Here is a 19417-nt window from a genome sequence, read left to right on the forward strand (position 1 = left end):
AAGATTTACAGTGTCTGAGTGAGGAGTGTCAATAGATCACCTGAGCATTCTGTTAGCCCGGGATAGTCATGCATGGTCCACATTAGAATTCCTCTGATCAAAGCATTCCGTCGTCCTGTGTGTCAGCTCATATCCACCACCTCTATGCCAATCCACAATTGTTGTAGCTCTTCCAATAGTGGACGAAGATACACATCCATATTCTTCACTTTATATCGCCTTGGCACAATCAAGCTTAGCCATAGGTGCCCCTTCTTCGTAGTCAACCACGGGGGAATGTTGTAGTTGACGATGACAACGGGCCATACACTGTAAGATGTTGATCTTTGACCAAATGGATTTGCGCCATTCATAGCCAGGCCTAAGCGCAAATTTCGAGCTTCCCTAGCAAAATCCGACCATGTTCCATCTATATGTTTCCAGGCTGCGCAATCTGCAGGAATTCGTAGCACACCATCCGAAGATTTATTCTCCTCATGCCATGATGCTAGGGCGGCCATGGACTTACATTCGAAGAAATGCTTGATCCAAGGAAGCAGAGGAAAATGTCGCAAAACCTTTTGTGGAATTTTTGTCCCATGGAGATCTACTCGATATCTTTCGGAATCACATTTCGGACACTTCTCCATGTCTATGTATTCCCCTCTGAAAAGAATGCAGTCATTAGGACAAGCGTGGATAGAATTGTAATCCATCCCCAAGTTTCGCAAAATCTTTCTTGCTTCATCTCGGGAATCTGGCATCACATTGTCAGCTGGTAGTATGTGCTCTTTAAGCAATCTACACAACATAAAAATACGATACAGTCGTGTAAAAATCTATAATGAACATGGTGTTTCAAGCATTCTTTGGAAAGTCCATTAGGGTTTTTATTGATGATTTTTGCATTTATAGCTCAAAATCATTACATCTACAAAGGGTAGAAGAGGGTTTGAAGAAACTCTATGACATGGGAGGTCAACTCAACCCCAACAAGTGCCACATAGGTGAGAATGAAGTGATCTTTCTTAGTCACAAAGTTTCTTACAAAGGCATCGAAGTGGATCCTTCAAAGGCAAAGGCTCTTATTGAGTTACCATCACCCAAGAGTCTTAAGGAGCTCATCTCATTCATTCAAAAGGTGAAGTATATGTCACACTTCATTCACTTAGCCTCGAAGTTACTTCACCCCTTGCAAAAATTGATACAACAATTTGAGTTTGTTTGGTCTGATGAGCTTGAAGAATAATTTTGTAACATCAAAGTCATTCTGTCAGAACTACCAACACTTATGCCTCCTTGTTGGGAGGACACATTCTTTGTTAGCTCTAGTGTTGGGAAAGAAAAAATTGGTGTTGTTTTGCGACAACAAGATCCCCACAGTACCAAGATGCGACCCATCTACTTTGCTAGTAGGGTCATGAATGCTTTGGAGAAGATACATGAAGTCAGAACTCATGATGATTTCTCTCATGTTTGTAGTGAGAAAGTTTAGATGCTACTTGCTAACAACACCTTTTGTAATCCTCACTGCAAAAAAATTGTTACCTTGGGTGTCATCTCAAATGAATCTTAGTACTAGAATCTCAAAGTGGATTAGGGAGTTGCAAGAGTTTCAATACTCTTTCAAGGTAGAAGATAGTGTGTATGCACAATTGGTAGGCATTCTCACTTATAGGGTACATGAGAAGGAAATTAAGGTGCCTGAAGTAAAGACCCTACCATTGCCACCACCTAAAAGTATTCCTAATTCTTTTACCTTGTTCTTTGATGGAGCTTTTCAACAAGCCACAGTAAAAGCAGGGACAGGGCTAGTGTTTCTCAACACAAGTGGAGAGGTGGTCATGAAAGAGAAGGTCAATCTACCAGGTTCAACTAGCAACAATGAAGCATAATATGACATACTACTTCATGGTTTAAATATGTGCATTGGCCAAGGTATACAACATCTCATGGTAAAGGGGGATGCAGTTCTCATTGTGAAGCAAATTTTAGGCATTTGTGCATGCAAGAATGAAAGCTTAAGGACAAAAGTTCATGCCATTCATAGGTTGTTTAATTAGTTTGAATAAGTGCAACTATATCATATTCTTAGGAAACAAAATGCAGATGCTAATTTACTTGCACAACAAGCAGTTATATGTGTTGAGAAAGAAGTGCAGATTATCATGGTGGTGGCAGCTGTCAAGCAACCGAGTACCAGGGATTGGAGTCATTGGCTCCCATTATTGGCTACATTTTGGAGGGCAAGTTTCCACAAGACTTCACAAAAGCTTAGAAGAGGAGACTCATGAAGAAGGCAAGTTTCTATCTCTTCCTAGAAGGCTCCCTCTATCAAAGAGGGAAGGATCAAGTGTGGAGAAGAGTACCAACTATCGAGGAAATTCCAGCCATTCTAAAAGGTTTGCAAATAGAGGCATGTGGTGGTCATTTTGCGCAAGAATTAACCGTTAAGAAGATTTTGTTTGTGGGGTATGTTTGGCCAAGCTTGCATGTGGATTTCCAACATTGGTGTAAAAGCTGTCACAACTGTCAAAAGTAAATGGAAACAGAAGGTTGGTGCATGGCCCGAGGCAAATAGTGCTTGCAAATGGACCCTTTGAAAAATGGGGCATTGATGATATGGGTCCTCTTCCCAGAACCAAAAATAAACTCGACATTCTAGTGGTTGTAGATTACATGACTAGGTGGATAGAGGTCAAAGTGTGGCAAGGGTAAATGGGAAAATAATGAGTAGGTTTGTCTACACTAGTATTTGTTGTAGATTTGGCAAACCTCCGGAGATTGTTTCAGATAATGGTTCAGGGTTCAAGAAGGGTTTACTCACAGAAGTTTGTAAAGAGCTTCACATTCTACATCGTCATAGCACACCCTACTACCCACAGTCAAATTTTTTGGTGGAGAAGGCTAATGGTGTCATTGCAGGCATCATTAGAAAGATGGTGCAAAACAAGAAAAAGTTATGGGATGACATCTTGGATGGTTCCTTGTGGGCATATCGAACCGCATATAGAGAGGCAACAGAGTTCACTCCATTTTACTTGGTTTATGGTCAAGAGGCTTTGCAGCCTATTGATCTCAACATCCCAACGATATGGCTTCATGGAAGAGGCGCACAAGATGATTAAGAGGTATGGATGGATCGACTTCTTACATTAGTGGAGCTTGAGTGGAAAAGAGAAGCAGCTTACGAGTGCTACAAGAGAAAATGTATACAAGCAAAAGAAAAGCTCGACAAGAACTGAAGGACAAAGGCATCAAGGAAGGAGATCTTGTGCTAAGGTATGACAATTGACTTGATAATCGTTTTGATGCCAAGTTTGAAACTAGATGGTAGGGGCCATACATAGTCAAGAAGGCTTCCAATTCAAGTTACTTGAATGGTAAAGAGCACTCTAGGAAGGTAAACGGGTATCGCCTGAAGCCCTATTTGAGTCTCCTTCTACCAAAGGATCTACAAAAGATCTGTCAAAAGGCAACTTTCTCATGTAAGTTTTGCTACATGAAGCATGAGTGTAACTCAAACCAAAATGCCAAAGGGCCAAACAATGCAAATCTTATCAAGGACTCAGAAGCACTCTCTTTGGAAAAGATGATTTATGATGGTACATGAATATACCATCATCTTGGGGGAGGGCTAATGATAGTCATTTTTTGGCTATCTGAAATTTCCATAGTGAGCTACCTCACCCTATCAAATCAGTCAAGCATTGTGGTTATCCTCACCATTTCACTGTACATAGGAGTGTGTGAGTTAGGGGACTTTTCCCATATCTCTTTAAAACCCCTAATTAGCTAGTCACTGGGCTAGTTAAGTTTTAAAAAAAACAATAAAAGAAAAGTATATTACGGCCTCTTTGTGTAAATATTTCATTGTATATAGGGCCTAAATATAGGGATTTTATTACTTTGGTATTTTATTTCTATATTTCTACCTAGGTGTGTGTTATTTACCTAAGTATGCTATGTACATTTACTCACCATTACCATCATATTTCTTGCCTATGTATTCTATAAAAAATCAATTCATGCAAGTTTTTCTTATTTTTGGTGTGAATCCACTTCGAGGAAAAACCTCCAAAATACCTTTCACCATGAGTCATTGCCTTTCACTAAATTTTTATTTCTTACAGGCATTTTTTCTTACCTCTTGTAAATAGATATACATCAATAAAAACAAATGAGGGTCCTCCTCATTTATTCTCTATATTTTATATATTTATTATTATATATATATAGGGAACACTATCTAGATTCCATGTATTGTTTATATATACTAGTCTGTTTTTTTTCATCTTATCCATATATTATATTTATGTATAATCCCCAACCATGCATATTTTCAAACCTCTAAGAGTCTGTTAGGTCATGCTTTAATGCGAGGAGGGGCTCACCTTTGGGGCCTTATGCAAATTCAACAATAGGGGGGCCGTTGAAGACTTTTTTGTGAAGAAAAACAGGCTTTTTGGTGGGACTTTTTATATCCATTTCCACTCCAAATATGAAGCGGTGGTTAGCAAACCAAATGTGGACTAACTGCTGAATAATCACCTTACAATAATTTTGATAGTTTTTGGAGCTTTCACCGGTGAAATAGAATTTTTTGAGTGGACCCCAGCCTGTCCACTTTTCTCACAAGTAGCCCATAGTCTTCTCTCACCTCTTTCCACACTTCTACACACACACACACACACTCATTCATCTCCATCCCTCACTCAAATCTGCAACTTTCATGTCTTCTTTCATCTTCTTCATCGTTCCTATCTCTCCCTTACTCCATACCTCAAAATTATCATCTCTACACACATATAGCTCAATTTCTCTCTCTAGAATCAAACTCATATTACCATAAGCTCTTCATCCTTTCACAAAAGGAGAAAAAATCAGCAAATAACCAAGCTCAAGCTCTACAACAGGAAGAGTTTGATCATGGAAAAGTTAAATTTTCCATGGTCACAAGAACTACAACGAGAGTTCTACATCCGCTCATTCGCTGGAGGAGATAGGTGGAAAATTCCCTTTCTATCTTGTCATTTCCATCAAATTGTGTATATTCTAATCCTTCTCTTACTTTATCATTGTATAAATCATATAATGCACCTTGAGTGCACATGCCACGTAATTTTACCCCATTCTACTAACTACAAACTACTAACACTAACCACTAACATACTAAGACAAAACAGCCATTGGCCTAACCATAAAAGACACCTCACCTCAAGCGTACATGAGCATAGTAGCACTCTCTCTCTCTTTCTGTCTTTCCTTAAAACTCTACTTTCACCTCAACTACCATCAATAATGCTCTCTTTTGAGCCCACACCCATGACTCAAGCAGACAAAGAAGGCCCGCAATTTTTTGATATTCAAAAAAAATCATAATCTTGATTTGTTAACTTGCAAATTAGGATTTCCAATAGTCTTAATGAGAGGTCTCCAATCTGTAAATAGGCCCCTCTCGTTCTTGTAAATGATCTCCAACATCTCACATAACACCCTAATACTCTATGTGTGAGGACAGACTTAGGCATAGCAACCACTTTGTGAGCTTCACCTTTGGTGTGAGAGAAGCTTTCAAGCTACACATTGCAAGTGAGAAAGTGTGAGTTTAAAATCTCAAAACCACTATTTTATATGTTCCTCCATCATCAATAAATTGAGGTTGGGTGCATCAAAGGCGTGCTTCGACGTTCAAATCTTTGTCCTTCCACTTGTGCCGCATTCGGTTTGGTGAATTCAAGGTGACTTGTGTATTCTAAGTTTCTATCACTTGATCTTGTTTGAGAAAGTGTTTTAGTATGTTTTCATTGCCAGTTTTGTGTCCATTGTAAGAGGGTATTGTGGTGAGAGGTCTCCCATACCCTAAGACTGTGTGTGTGTGTGTGTGTGTGTGTGTGTGTGTGTGTGTGTGTGTGTGTGTGTATTGACAATGTTTTAGCATTCACTAAGCATTGAGTTAGTTTTGTATAAGCTCTATGATAGCATCATAACAAACCATCTCCATCTGCAAGACACAAACAAGGTATTACGCAAGTTCCGTTCCTCTCTCTCTCTCTCTCTTCCCCTTTTTTTAGCTCTCTCTACTTCATTTGGTTGTGTGTCTTGGTGTGAGATTGCTTGTGTGTGTTTTATGGCACGTCTTCTTGGTTGTGATAAAATCTCTCTTGCATTCTAGTTCGTATACCATAACTAGGTGGTGCCCCTTCACTTGTTTGGTTGTGGGTTTGTTGTTATTGTTTCTTGCTTGTGGTTGCCCCAGCCCCAATTTAGCAGCACAAGAACCTTGAGGGGTGTTTAGAGGTCGTCTCTCTTGTTGCCCGCCCCGGACCGCCTCACCGCATAAGAAATCAAACAGCTCTCTTCTAAATCACGGTCCTCTATCAGAAAGTAGTTCTAGTGGCACACCAAATTTGCAGCATGTATGCTCATATACAAACTTTTCTATTTCTTTACTAGTAACCTGTTTGACAGCTTTGTCTTCTGCCCAGCGTGACAAATAATCCACTGGTGCCAATATGTAAGCATTTCTTTTTCTAGTCATGGGAAAGGGTCCAATAGCATCAAGACCCATTTTCCAAACACATCAAAAGCTAGAGTTTCCTTTTGTAATTCAGGATTCAAAATTCTTTCCCCCATTTTTTGACAAGATAAAGAAGACTTGCACCACAATGGTTAACATCCCGCTCGATACTTGGCCACACATAGCCTTCTTGCAGAATCTTATGTAATGTAATCTTCATGGAAAAATGGCCTCCACAAGATCCCTCATGATTTCCTTCCAAAATCTTGTAGATTTCCTATTTTTAGGACACACAACGGAATACTAAATCACTTCCTTTCATTTAAAGCACATCATCAAGCATTTTGTACTTTCTAGCTTTTCTTATAAAAGCATACTTTTTTGAGCACCTCCATCAATGTAGGTGCTCAAAACATCATACTTTTTTTAGCACCTCCATCAATGTAGGCCTCTCCCATGCCCACACTTTTGTGCCAAGCATTCACCACAAGACAAATGCCGGATAACTCTCCCACAAACAACACTTTAACTTGTCTATGTTTCAGCTCTTTCTCTGGATTCACTAATGAATTCCACTGCCTCTTAAGTTTGGGCACATATTCATCAAATATCCAAAAGTACAATCTACTTTCCTTCCAATCAGGTCTTCCTTTAAATTGTAAGTTGATTGGCCTTCTCACAAAGGTAAATCTGCTACTTCAAACCGTCTATGAGGTCTTCTCTTCCTCTTAACTTTTGCATCTTCACCCTCTTTCTCTTTCCCTTTCTTCTGGAGCAGCATAGCCTTCCCTCTCTCTTTTGCCTACAGGCATCATATCTGCTTCTTTCTTTTCAACTCGCACAATATCCACATGACCACCAGAGCTTGAGGCATGATTTTCATGTTCAACACCTTGATCTCCCTATATATACATTGCATACTCATTAGCCCTATTAGGAATTGGCTGAGGAAGTGGAAACATATCACCTCCCATCCTGGTTGGCCTTGGACAATAATTGCTGATATGACCAAGTTCATCACAATTATAGCAGGTGGAGATGAACCTTCTTTGTGGATCAAAGACACCTTGTCCACAACCCACATTAGCATTAGGCTAGGCCATTCCTCTTCCACAACCACGACCACCTCCAAGAACACTGAGCTGCAATTCCTCCATCATGGTCATCATGTCTTGTATATTTCACTAGAATTCTTCAATGTTTGCAACCCTTTGAGCAGGTTGGGCATTAGCTTCTGCCTGATTTCTCTCATTTTGACCACCATTTCCTTGCACATGGACCACGTTCCCATACTCATTGAGTCTTTGAGCTTTACATTCTTTCTCCTTGGCAATAGCGACTGCTTCCTTGAAGGTAACGGGCCTTTTCAGCTCATCTTTGAACTTCAGACTTTCCTTTAAGTTTTCCACAAAATGGTCCTTTTTTAACATGGCTTGAGGGATTTCATTTCCTAAATCTCGGGCCCAATTATCCCATAAACACGTGAATTACATGACAAAATCATCAGCAGTTTGATTAGTCTTCTGAGTGTACCCTAAAATTTCATTCCAAACTTCATCAGGTACTTCAATGGATCTGTACTGTACCAAGATAGCTTGCTTCACACGATTGTAGTCCAAAACCACCCCTAGAGTTTGTGTCTGTACTACCTCTTCATAATCACTACAACAAAAAAGGGGGCCTTCGACGCAGGTTTCGACGCACCTCGTCAAAAAAACCGTCAAAATACGCGTCCCTACAAAAACGTCGCAATATGCGTCGATATACGCGTCAAAAGATACTGTTATCGACGTATATTTTGACGGGCTTAGCGACGCAGATTGCGACAACCATAACAAAAAAAAAAAATCTTGGGTAGAGGACAGGCAGTCTGGCCTGTGCCCAATGAAAAGATGGACACAACCACAGCCAGATTGTTCGTCCTCTGCCCAAGAAAGCGAGCAGCACCAAAATCAACCGTGCTCCCGTAGAAATTTCGACAGAGTTCCCTTCGTTTTAACATAAACTTTTTAAAAAAAACCATATGTATACGCCTCCTACATGTTATCCATGTAGGATATCACATGAGATTTAAGGCCAATGAAAGAAATGAAATGAACTTTGTGCAAAACCATAACCAAATCAAAACCATAACCGGCCATAACCATATGGATCAAAACCATAATGCAGATAACCATAACCATAAACAAAACAATAACCATAACCATGTCTATACAATGACAATAACCGTAACCATAAGGAAAACAATAACCATAACCATATATGTCTATACAAAAAAGAGACACAGAAGCGTGTCTGTGTCTCACAAAGCATATATATGAACTCCACTGATGACTAGGCATCACAACCTGCACATAGGACAAGTCACAAAATTAGTATTGATATTACTTCACATATACTTATTTAATTAAATCAACTAACACATATTAACGTCTCACCTCAATCGATCAGCGAGACTCTAAGGCCTCCCAGTCTACAGGCTCTCCTGAAGCATCAAGATCATTCAATAATTCATAGATACCTCTGCCATATCTATCTGTCTCCTCCAGCTGGCATGTCGGGGCTTGATGTATCACAAGATTCTGCGTTTATACAAAAATCAAAGTAATAAGAATACATGATTCATCACATTTAAAAAAAACTCCATAGCTAGGATTGGATTTGAAACTCACAAACTCATAGAGAAAAGTGTCGAAGCCTCCGTTGCCAAGATGATATGTCCCCCTGCTCATCTGTCATATCTGCGCGGCCTGATGCTGCTGTCTCAACCACGTGTCCGCTGTTTGCTCATCCTCCCTGATTTGTTGCCACATCTCGTGTGGGATGCCCGAAGGCTTCGGCGAGACAGTCCTGAAAGCCTACCGAATTGCATCTCGTCGATGTTTCACGGTGTCCCGTGCAACACCCTTGATCTACCTCCTCGGAATATCCTTTGAACCCGGAGCAGGCTGGTACTCTCTCATGATGGTCTCCACTATATAACTGATTTTGTCGCAATCCTGGTCAAGCCAAGGCGTCAGAATGCTGGTCGAAAACTGCAGCTCCGCGACCTGGCAAATCCGTTGTCTCATCTCAGCCCCGACTCTATCCATGTCAACAGAACCATCTGCCCGTACATTATAGAGCTTGGAGGCACTAGGATCGTGTGCCCTCCAAAGGTGTCCGAGGTGTGCCAAGAGGTGTGTTGAGAGGTGTGCATGGGTAGGACGGGGGTCGTGAGCGAGGAGGGGTCGAAGAATCTGTGGAACCTCCTCCACAGCAACCACCACCTCCACCTAATGATCGTCGAGATCGGCGAGTGCACCTGTGTTGCGGAGATGAGCATGTACCTGCCTTTGCCGCACCCTTAGGTGTCGAAATGGCCGTGATGGGAGACCTCGCATCCATCGTACCTGTAGGCGTCCCCCCCATAGGCATCGGACCCTCGGGTGTGAAGCCCGGAGGCGTAGTACCCGTGCCTCTGGCTACCCCTGAGATGCCTCTGCCATCTGACTGGGCATCATCCGTGTGACGAAGTCCATAAATGCATCTTCACTCATAGAAGTGGGATCTAGAAATTGGTCTGCCATACTAAAGTCCTGCAGAAAGAAAGTAAAATAAAGCGTCAGAAAACCTTTGTTTAAATTAACTTTGAGCTTAATTTTAAATCACCGTCTTCACACAAACACTTATAGGACTAGGCCTCAACGAGTGAGGCATCATTGATAAGATCTTGCACTGTATCATCGTCTATCTCTAATTGCAGACATAACTCTGCCCCAACTCATTCTGGAAGATTGTCTTCATCCATTGCATCTTCATCTACAAGTGTCAATTCTGCCTCATCTGCGTCATCGCTCGTAAATCTGTCAGCTTCCTCTGCCATACCTTCGTCCATCTCATCTAATGTCACAGTAGTATCTGCGTCATCTGATCGACTTTCCTCCAAGAGCTCTTGCCCTTCAAATACTTGTTTATTTCTTGGAGCAACCTGAACCACAAACCACCATTTTCGCTCTTGATGGTCCGGTACAAAGACCACTTGCTCGCAATGTTCAGGGAGAGCAAATGTGTCGCTCGCATCTGTCCAAACCTTTGTAGAATCTATTTGCACAAGCTTGTTTCCATCTCTACATACCGTTGCATTGCGACCAAAAGTAATCACCTTGAACCACTTCACATCCAACAAAAACATCTCAAACCGCATGAAGCTGACTTTCAGGATATCTGACACCAGACCATAGTAATACACGTTGCTAGTGCTCTCATTCGTGTCTCTAGAACTGGCCCTGCTCTTTTGCATGAAACTAACCATTACCCCACTGTCAAACGTGTTTCTTCTACTACCAATTTGTTGTGTTCTGAGATGCTTTCCATGCTTCTCTTCTTCGTACCTTTCAAGCCAGCTGCATCTTGTTTGTAGCGCATTGCTCCGCACTTAGGACACAACAGACAATCTGCGAATTCATTGCAAAAAAGAATGCAATCATTTGGACATGCATGAATCTTGTTGTAGTCCAAGCCAACTGAGGTGAATAGTTGCTTTGCGTCTAGCCTGGAGGGGGGCATTTCATTGCCATCCGGGAGAAGTTGCTCCCGCAACAACCTGTTTAAGCCACATTAAATTAAAGCACTCCCCAAGCACATCACCGTTGCAATCGGAAAATCTCTTTTGTAAATTACATACCTAAACAAAGCAGTGACGCTTGCATCTGACCACCCGTACACTGATTGAAGATTCAAAAACGTCACACAAGTACAAAGCGCAGATATTTTGGCACCTTCATAGATTGGTTGACGTGCCAACTTCCTCAACATGTCTTCAGGAGATAGGAGCACGACTTCTGGTGCTGCTTTGTTAGCGTTCTCCTCGCTTGTCTGGAAGAAGGCATCGAGCATCTCCTCCATGCCATCCTCTTCTGTCTGTAAGCCCTTTTCTGTTTCCATCCTTGGCTCTATATTGTTCGGACCTTCACGCATAATCCTTTTTCTCTCTCTCTCTCTCTCGGATGTAGGTGCTATGTCGCGAAAATCAATGCCCGTTCTGTAGGAGTCGTATCGTAGATTCTGTACGGTTTCTCTAGCAAACTCTCTGTACGTGTGCATATGCTCATTACATATCCTACGCTTGCGTAGGATTTGATACTTGCCATCTTTTCCTCCATGTTAGTTGATGACGTTGCCATCTACAATGATTATGAATTTTGTTTTAATATATATACTCCTCACAATTTAAACTACCTCGCATTCTCTAGTCTTGCCCAATCTCCGTACACCTCGATCCAGAGGTGTACGGAGATCAGGACCACCGGGTCAAAATCTCATCTTTATTGGTCAAATCCTATATGGGTAGACACATACATGCACTCCTAGGTGTACATGGCAATGCATGTAGCGGGCAAAACCCCTTTGCCTCTTTTAGTTCCATAGTTTATTCTAGAGGGAGAGACAGAGAGATAGAGAGAGTTTCTGTCCTTTTCACACAATTGGTCAGCCAACCTAACTCTTTCTCTCTCTTTCTCTATCTACTATCTATCTCTCTCTCTCTACCTCTGTAGCTATCTCTAGTTAATTCTCTCTCTCTCTCTCTCTCTCTCTCTCTCTCTCTATCACTATGTATGGATTTCAAACGGGCACCAATGTACATTGCAATGGTTGAGCAAAAATTATGGATGACAAAGCTTCAATGTGATGCACCATTGGAAACTAAATGAGAAGCTTTCAAGAAAGCTATTTGTTCTTGTGCGGAAGAATGCTTTTCCATAAAGCATCTCCATGGTATCAACAAAGATAGATCACGCAAAAGGTGGTTTGATAAAGAATGTCAAGATGCTCGAAAGTCCTTGATAAAGCTTGTTGCAACTATGGACAAAGACAACTATCAAAGTCATTTGCATACATACAAGGCATTGATTCAAAAGAAGAGAAGAAGATGGGAAGTAAAGCAACAAGAATTTCAAGTCCAAGAAAAGGCACATGCATGTGGAAGATTTTGGAGAAGCTTGAGAGGCAAGCGGGTTGAGAATTTTGGTAACTTGAGTCTAGTGGATATGTACACACATTGTAGGCAATTATATGAGCAAGCAAATACTGAAAAAATGCCATTTTATGGTTCACTCCCATGTATACCGTCTTTTTTTACTATTGAGGATGTATGCGGTGGGCTTGAAAAGTTGGCCACTCGCAAAGCGGGAGATCTTCAAGGTATCAAGCCGGAGATGATCAAATGGACGGGAGATTTTACCCATGAGTGGATGTGTGATATGTTCAACCTTGCACTTCAACATGGTATGCCTTATGATTGGAGTACTAATTGGGTTAAGCCTTTGCATAAAGGAGGGGATGTAAAGAATGTAAGCAACTACCGGACTATAATGATTGGGTCTCTTATGGAAAAGTTGTTTGGGTGCATAATGGAGATGAAATTGAGTGATTGAGCTGAAGAGAATGACAAGCGTGCAAAGGGACAAGCGGGTTTTCTTCGATGCCATAGCACCATTGATCATCTTGTCACTCTTCGTGTTCTCATGGAGGAAAGTCGGTTGAAAGGCAAGCGATTGTATTGTTGTTTTGTGGACTTTAAGAAAGCCTTTGATATGATTCCACGTAACAATTTGTGGAGAAGGATGGAAGAACTCCAAGTGCCAAGTGAGTTTATGCTTGCGGTTTCTCGAATCTATGAGAAGGTGATTTGTCAATTGCGCATGGGAAGAGAAATTTCAGAAATTTTTGTAAGCACTATTGGGGTTAAACAAGGATGTCCATTGTCACCAACTCTCTTTGGTCTATGCATCGATCAATTGGAACAAATGGTACTTGACTTTATGCAAGAAGAAGGCATTGAAGAGGTCACTATTTGCAATGCGGTAATCATGCTTTTGTTGTATGCGGATGATGTAGTGCTTCTAGCACACACTTTAGAAGATGCACAAAAGCTTATGGTTGTCCTTGAGAACTTTTGCTTGCATAGTGGGCTGATTGTAAATGAATCCAAAACAAAGGTTATGCTTGTGAAAACCAACCATAAGGAGAAGCCATGCATTGTGTACAACAACGAGACACTTGAAGTTGTTGAGAGCTTTAAGTACCTTGGCCTTGAGGTTCCATCCAACCACAAGTGGCATGAATGTGCTATGCGTCGTTTGCAAGCGGGAAAGAGAGCATATTATGCATTTGAGAACATGTGTAATGCGGGAAACATCAAGTGTTGGGTTCTCAAGAAGTATCTTTTTGATGCATTGGTGACACCGGTTCTTCTTTATGGAGTTGAAGTGTGGGGCGGGAGCATCTCAAAGTCTACTTGGAAAGAGTTTGAGAATGTCCAAAAGCATTTTCTTACGAACTTTCTCCAATTTAAGACACAAACACCATATATGCTCCTACTTCTTGAGTCGGGATCTCTTCCAATTGAGGTTATGGGCATGGAAAGAGTTGTGGAGTACATGATAAAGATGCGTCAAAACCCCTCACATCGACTTCCTACAATTGCATGGGAAGCAAGCAAAAAAGTTCAAAAGACGCATAAAAGCAAGATCTTGAGCACGGGATGGATGCAAGACATAAAGAAGTGGTTTGGGAGATGGGATGCATTACACTTGCTACATGATGCTTCAATTGACTCTCAAGTGAATGAAGCTTTTCTACAACGCCAATGTATTACGGCTTGGGAGAAATCCGGTGGGTCACGCTTCATACATTACACCACCTATATTGCCCCCAACTACAAAACCATGTTCTTCGCTGAGAAAGGAAACCGTACTCACACTTACATGCTTGAGCCTATTCCCTTGTCCGCGATACGCACTATCGCAGCAATTCGGCTTAGCTCCCATTTCCTTCGATGCGAGATAGGGCGTTGGGGCAATGGAGAAGAGTCAAATCGATTGTGCACATTATGCTCACTGCAAGTTCGAGAGTCTGAGTACCACACACTACTAGAGTGCTCAGCTTTTGATCACATCCGAACTTGCTTCTCTCACATTTTCAGCCATAACTTAGACCTACACACTTTCCTCTCCCAGCCAAAGTGTGGCCTCTCCATGGCGACTCTCATCACTACAATTTTGGAGCATCGAGAGTCACTCATCAGCCATACACATACTACATCACATGTAACTTTGGTCCCATAGGTCATATTTGACCTCCGAGGACGATAATAAAATCTATCTATCTAAAATCTATCTATCTATCTATCTATCTATCTCTCTCTCTCTCTCTCTCTCTCTCTCTCTCTCTCTCTATATATATATATATATATATATATATATATATATATATATATATATATATATATATATATATATATATATATATATATATATATATATATATATATATCACTCTCTATCTCTCTATTTCTCTCTCTCCGTCTACGTACACTATCTCTCGTTCTTTCTCTCTCGATCTCGATCTCGCTATCTCTCTTTCTCTCTCTCTCGATCTCTCTCTCGCTATCTCTCTTTCTCTCTCTATTTCCCTATCTCTCTCTCTGTCTCGCTCTCCACTTCCCTATCTCTCTCTCTCTCTCTCTCTCTCTCTCTCTCTCTCTCTCTCTCTCTCTCTCTCTATTCCCTATCTCTTTCTCTCTCTCTCTCTCTCTCTCTCTCTCTCTCTCTCTCTCTCTCTCTATATATATATATATATATATATATATATATATATATATATATACATCACTCTTTTACTTCTCTCTCTCTCTCTCTCTCTCTGTCTCTCTCTCTCTACCACAGTAGAGCTCGTCGCTTTACATCAGAGGCATACTGATCGAACAAGCGACTGAGCTAGGGAGATCTAGACGCCCAGGACTGCGGAGGACTACACAACATCGACAGAGGCTTCATCAGAGGATCCAGGTCACTTTGGCTCGACATGCACAACGCCCGGTCAGACTACTGACCATGGAGGAGATTGATGAGATCCGCCAGCAACCGATGCTAGATCTCCTATGATCTACCTATCCCAGCTAGCTGTTTTAGATGCTTAGTCCACACCCAGTAGTTTAGGATTCCATAATATTTTATTTTATCATTTTGTCATTTTGTTACTCTGACTTTTTATCAGATCCACCACATTGTAACTTTTTGGTCTCATAGGTCACTTTGGCCTTTTGAAGACGTTAACATAACACTTCATTTCATTTCTCTCTTTAATTTCTCTTTCTTTAATTTTAATTTCCTACGCATACATTAATTCTCTCTCTCTCTCTCTTTAAGTTTAATTTCCTACGCATACATTTTTCTCTCTCTCTCTCTTTAATTTCCTACACGCACACACACACCTCTCTCTCTCTCTAGATTTTTAATTTCCTATTTACACACACACACATTTCTCTCTCTCTCTCTCTCTCTCTCTCTCACTCACTCAAAAAACGCAGCCGTTTTTTGACCTAGTAGACAGCAGTCCACTCTTTTGATCATAACTTCTTCATCCGAACTCCGATTTGGGTGATCTATAGCCTCAATCGAAGAGCACGAAGTCCTCTACGCATTGATGTAAAGACAGAAATTTTCAGAGTTATAGAAGGCATTTCTGTAGCAGCATTTCCGAAGTGAACAGGTTCAACAAAATTGATTCTCATCTCCTATTTTACATACAATGTCTTCCGGCACTCGCAAGGGTTCTTCTTCTTCAACAAGGTCCACAACCATTGTGGAAAATGATCCAAAATCTCCTAAGTGTGGAGATAGCAACACAACCACCCAACCAACGACATCGGAAACCATGATCATGGCGTACTTGGTATCATTGCAAGAGACCGTAAACAAACAAGGCGAAGACTTACGAGCACTTGCAATGGAGAATGGCACACTAAGGGTACTTGTGGTTGAGAATGAGAATCTCAAGAGGACACTTGAGATGCAAACAACACGTTTGATGCAACTTGAAGAGGAAGTCAAGGAATGTAAACGCTCTCTTGTGGACTTGAATGCTTTGAAGGAGCGGATGAGCAAAGTAGAGCATGACCATGTATTGAAAGAGGAGAAATTTGACACTATGAGCCGGGATGTATGCGACATGAAAAATGTATGCACAAACAAGTCTTGGGCTGATGTATGTGGTAGCAATGTGGTTTCTAATTCCTCACTCATGCAAGCTATGGTTCAAACAAAGAATGTTGAGAATGTGGATGTGGAGGAGTTGAAGGAACGGGAGCGACGTTCCAAGAACATTGTTATTCGTGGAATTCTCGAAGAGAAGTTAGAGACACCTCCTTCTCTTGCCATTGTTATTGAAGATTTCTTCAAAACCCACTTTGGCATGTCCGGAGTTATGGTCTATGGAGCACAGAGAGTGGGGAAGCAAGGAGCTCCTCGCTCGGAAGAACGGCCAATTGTATGCACCATGCCGGATGAGACCAAGCGAAAGATTATCCTTGATAATAGTTGGATCTATTTGAGGGATACAAAATGTTTTGTATGTGAAGATCGCACTATTAAGCAACAAAATATGCGTCGCAAGGCATACGAGGAAAAGAATAATAAAAACAAGGAGATCTCTCATGAAGAAAATGTGCCCAAGGAGGAGGCAAGTCTCTCAAGCAAATAGGGATGCGTGACCTATGAGACCGAGTTACAATTGAAAATATGCTTTTGGAATTGTAATGGATACCCATGGAATGCGGGGGTTGGCATTGATGAACTAACAAGCAAAGCCGATGTTGTACTTCTTGTTGAAACTTGGGAGCATGATACACAAAGGATTAACGGCTTGGAGGATTACAATGTACATTCATTGATGTGGTCAAAGAATCTCAAGCAACGAAGAGGACAAGGAGGGTTAGCATGTATGGTTAAGAAAGGATTGGAAGATTTTGTATCAATTGTGAAAGATGACAAGTACAAACGTTATGTATGGCTGAAAATTATGACACCAAAAAGAGCACCCATTTTTGTAGCCGGTTGCTACATTCCCATCATGATTCTCCCTTTTATGCTTGCATGGATAGAGATCAACCATTTTCTGATTTGGAAGAGGACATTGCTTATTTCAAAGGTGAAGGTGATGTTATTGTATTTGGGGATATGAATGCTCGCACAAAAACATTGCAACATGATACTCAACAATTAATTGATATGCCATACATTTCAAGGGAGTTGGAGGAAGTTCACTTGTATGATCGGACTTCAATGGATGAGAAAGAGCCGGATCACTATGGAAAGTTACTTTTACACATCTGTAATAGCACGGGTATGCTCATTGCCAATGGTGTATCTTTGTGGAGTGGAACCAATGGATTTACATGTAGGAGACATACTGGGGATAGTGTGATTGACTATATGCTACTCTCTGAAGCCATCATTTATCGCATAAAGAGTTTTATGTTTGGTCAATGGACCCCGGAATCCGACCATCGCACCTTATGTATTGACCTTTCATGTGGAGAAGCAACTAAGCAGGATAATCTCAGCCAAAGGAAAGAGAAGTTATCACTATGTATGGATTTCAAATGGGCACCAATGTACATTGCAATGGTTGAGAAAAAAATATGGATGACAAAGCTTCAATGTGATGCACCATTGGAAACTAAATGGGAAGCTTTCAAGAAAGCTATTTGTTCTTGTGCGGAAGAATGCTTTGCCATAAAGCATCTCCATGGTATCAACAAAGATAGATCACGCAAAAGGTGGTTTGATAAAGAATGTCAAGATGCTCGAAAGTCCTTGATAAAGCTTGATGCAACTATGGAAAAAGACAACTATCAAAGTCATTTGCATACATACAAGGCATTGATTCAAAAGAAGAGAAGAAGATGGGAAGTAAAGCAACAAGAATTTCAAGTCCAAGAAAAGGCACATGCATGTGGAAGATTTTGGAGAAGCTTGAGAGGCAAGTGGGTTGAGAATTTTGGTAACTTGAGTCTAGTGGATATGTACACACATTGTAGGCAATTATATGAGCAAGCAAATACTGAAAAAATGCCATTTTATGGTTCACTCCCATGTATGCTGTCTTTTCTTACTATTGAGGATGTATGCGGTGGGCTTGAAAAGTTGGCCACTCACAAAGTGGGAGATCTTCAAGGTATCAAGCCGGAGATGATCAAATGGACGGGAGATTTTACCCATGAGTGGATGTGTGATATGTTCAACCTTGCACTTCAACATGGTATGCCTTATGATTGGAGTACTAATTGGGTTAAGCCTTTGCATAAAGGAGGGGATGTAAAGAATGTAAGCAACTACCGGACTATAATGATTGGGTCTCTTATGGCAAAGTTGTTTGGGTGCATAATGGAGATGAAATTGAGTGATTGAGCTGAAGAGAATGACAAGCGTGCAAAGGGACAAGCGGGTTTTCGTCGATACCATAGCACCATTGATCATCTTGTCACTCTTCGTGTTCTCATGGAGGAAAGTCGGTTGAAAGGCAAGCGATTGTATTGTTGTTTTGTGGACTTTAAGAAAGCCTTTGATATGATTCCACGTAACAATTTGTGGAGAAGGATGGAAGAACTCCAAGTGCCAAGTGAGTTTATGCTTGCGGTTTCTCGAATCTATGAGAAGGTGATTTGTCAATTGCGCATGGGAAGAGAAATTTCAAAAATTTTTGTAAGCACTATTGGGGTTAAACAAGGATGTCCATTGTCACCAACTCTCTTTGGTCTATGCATCGATCAATTGGAACAAATGGTACTTGACTTTATGCAAGAAGAAGGCATTGAAGAGGTCACTATTTGCAATGCGGTAATCATGCTTTTGTTGTATGCGAATGATGTAGTGCTTCTAGCACACACTTTAGAAGATGCACAAAAGCTTATGGTTGTCCTTGAGAACTTTTTCTTGCATAGTGGGCTGATTGTAAATGAATCCAAAACAAAGGTTATGCTTGTGAAAACCAACCATAAGGAGAAGCCATGCATTGTGTACAACAACGAGACACTTGAAGTTGTTGAGAGCTTTAAGTACCTTGGCCTTGAGGTTCCATCCAATCACAAGTGGC

This window comes from Adiantum capillus-veneris, chromosome 15, assembly GCF_014529385.1.
Source record: "Adiantum capillus-veneris isolate H3 chromosome 15, ASM1452938v2, whole genome shotgun sequence".
Taxonomy (NCBI): Eukaryota; Viridiplantae; Streptophyta; class Polypodiopsida; order Polypodiales; family Pteridaceae; genus Adiantum; species Adiantum capillus-veneris.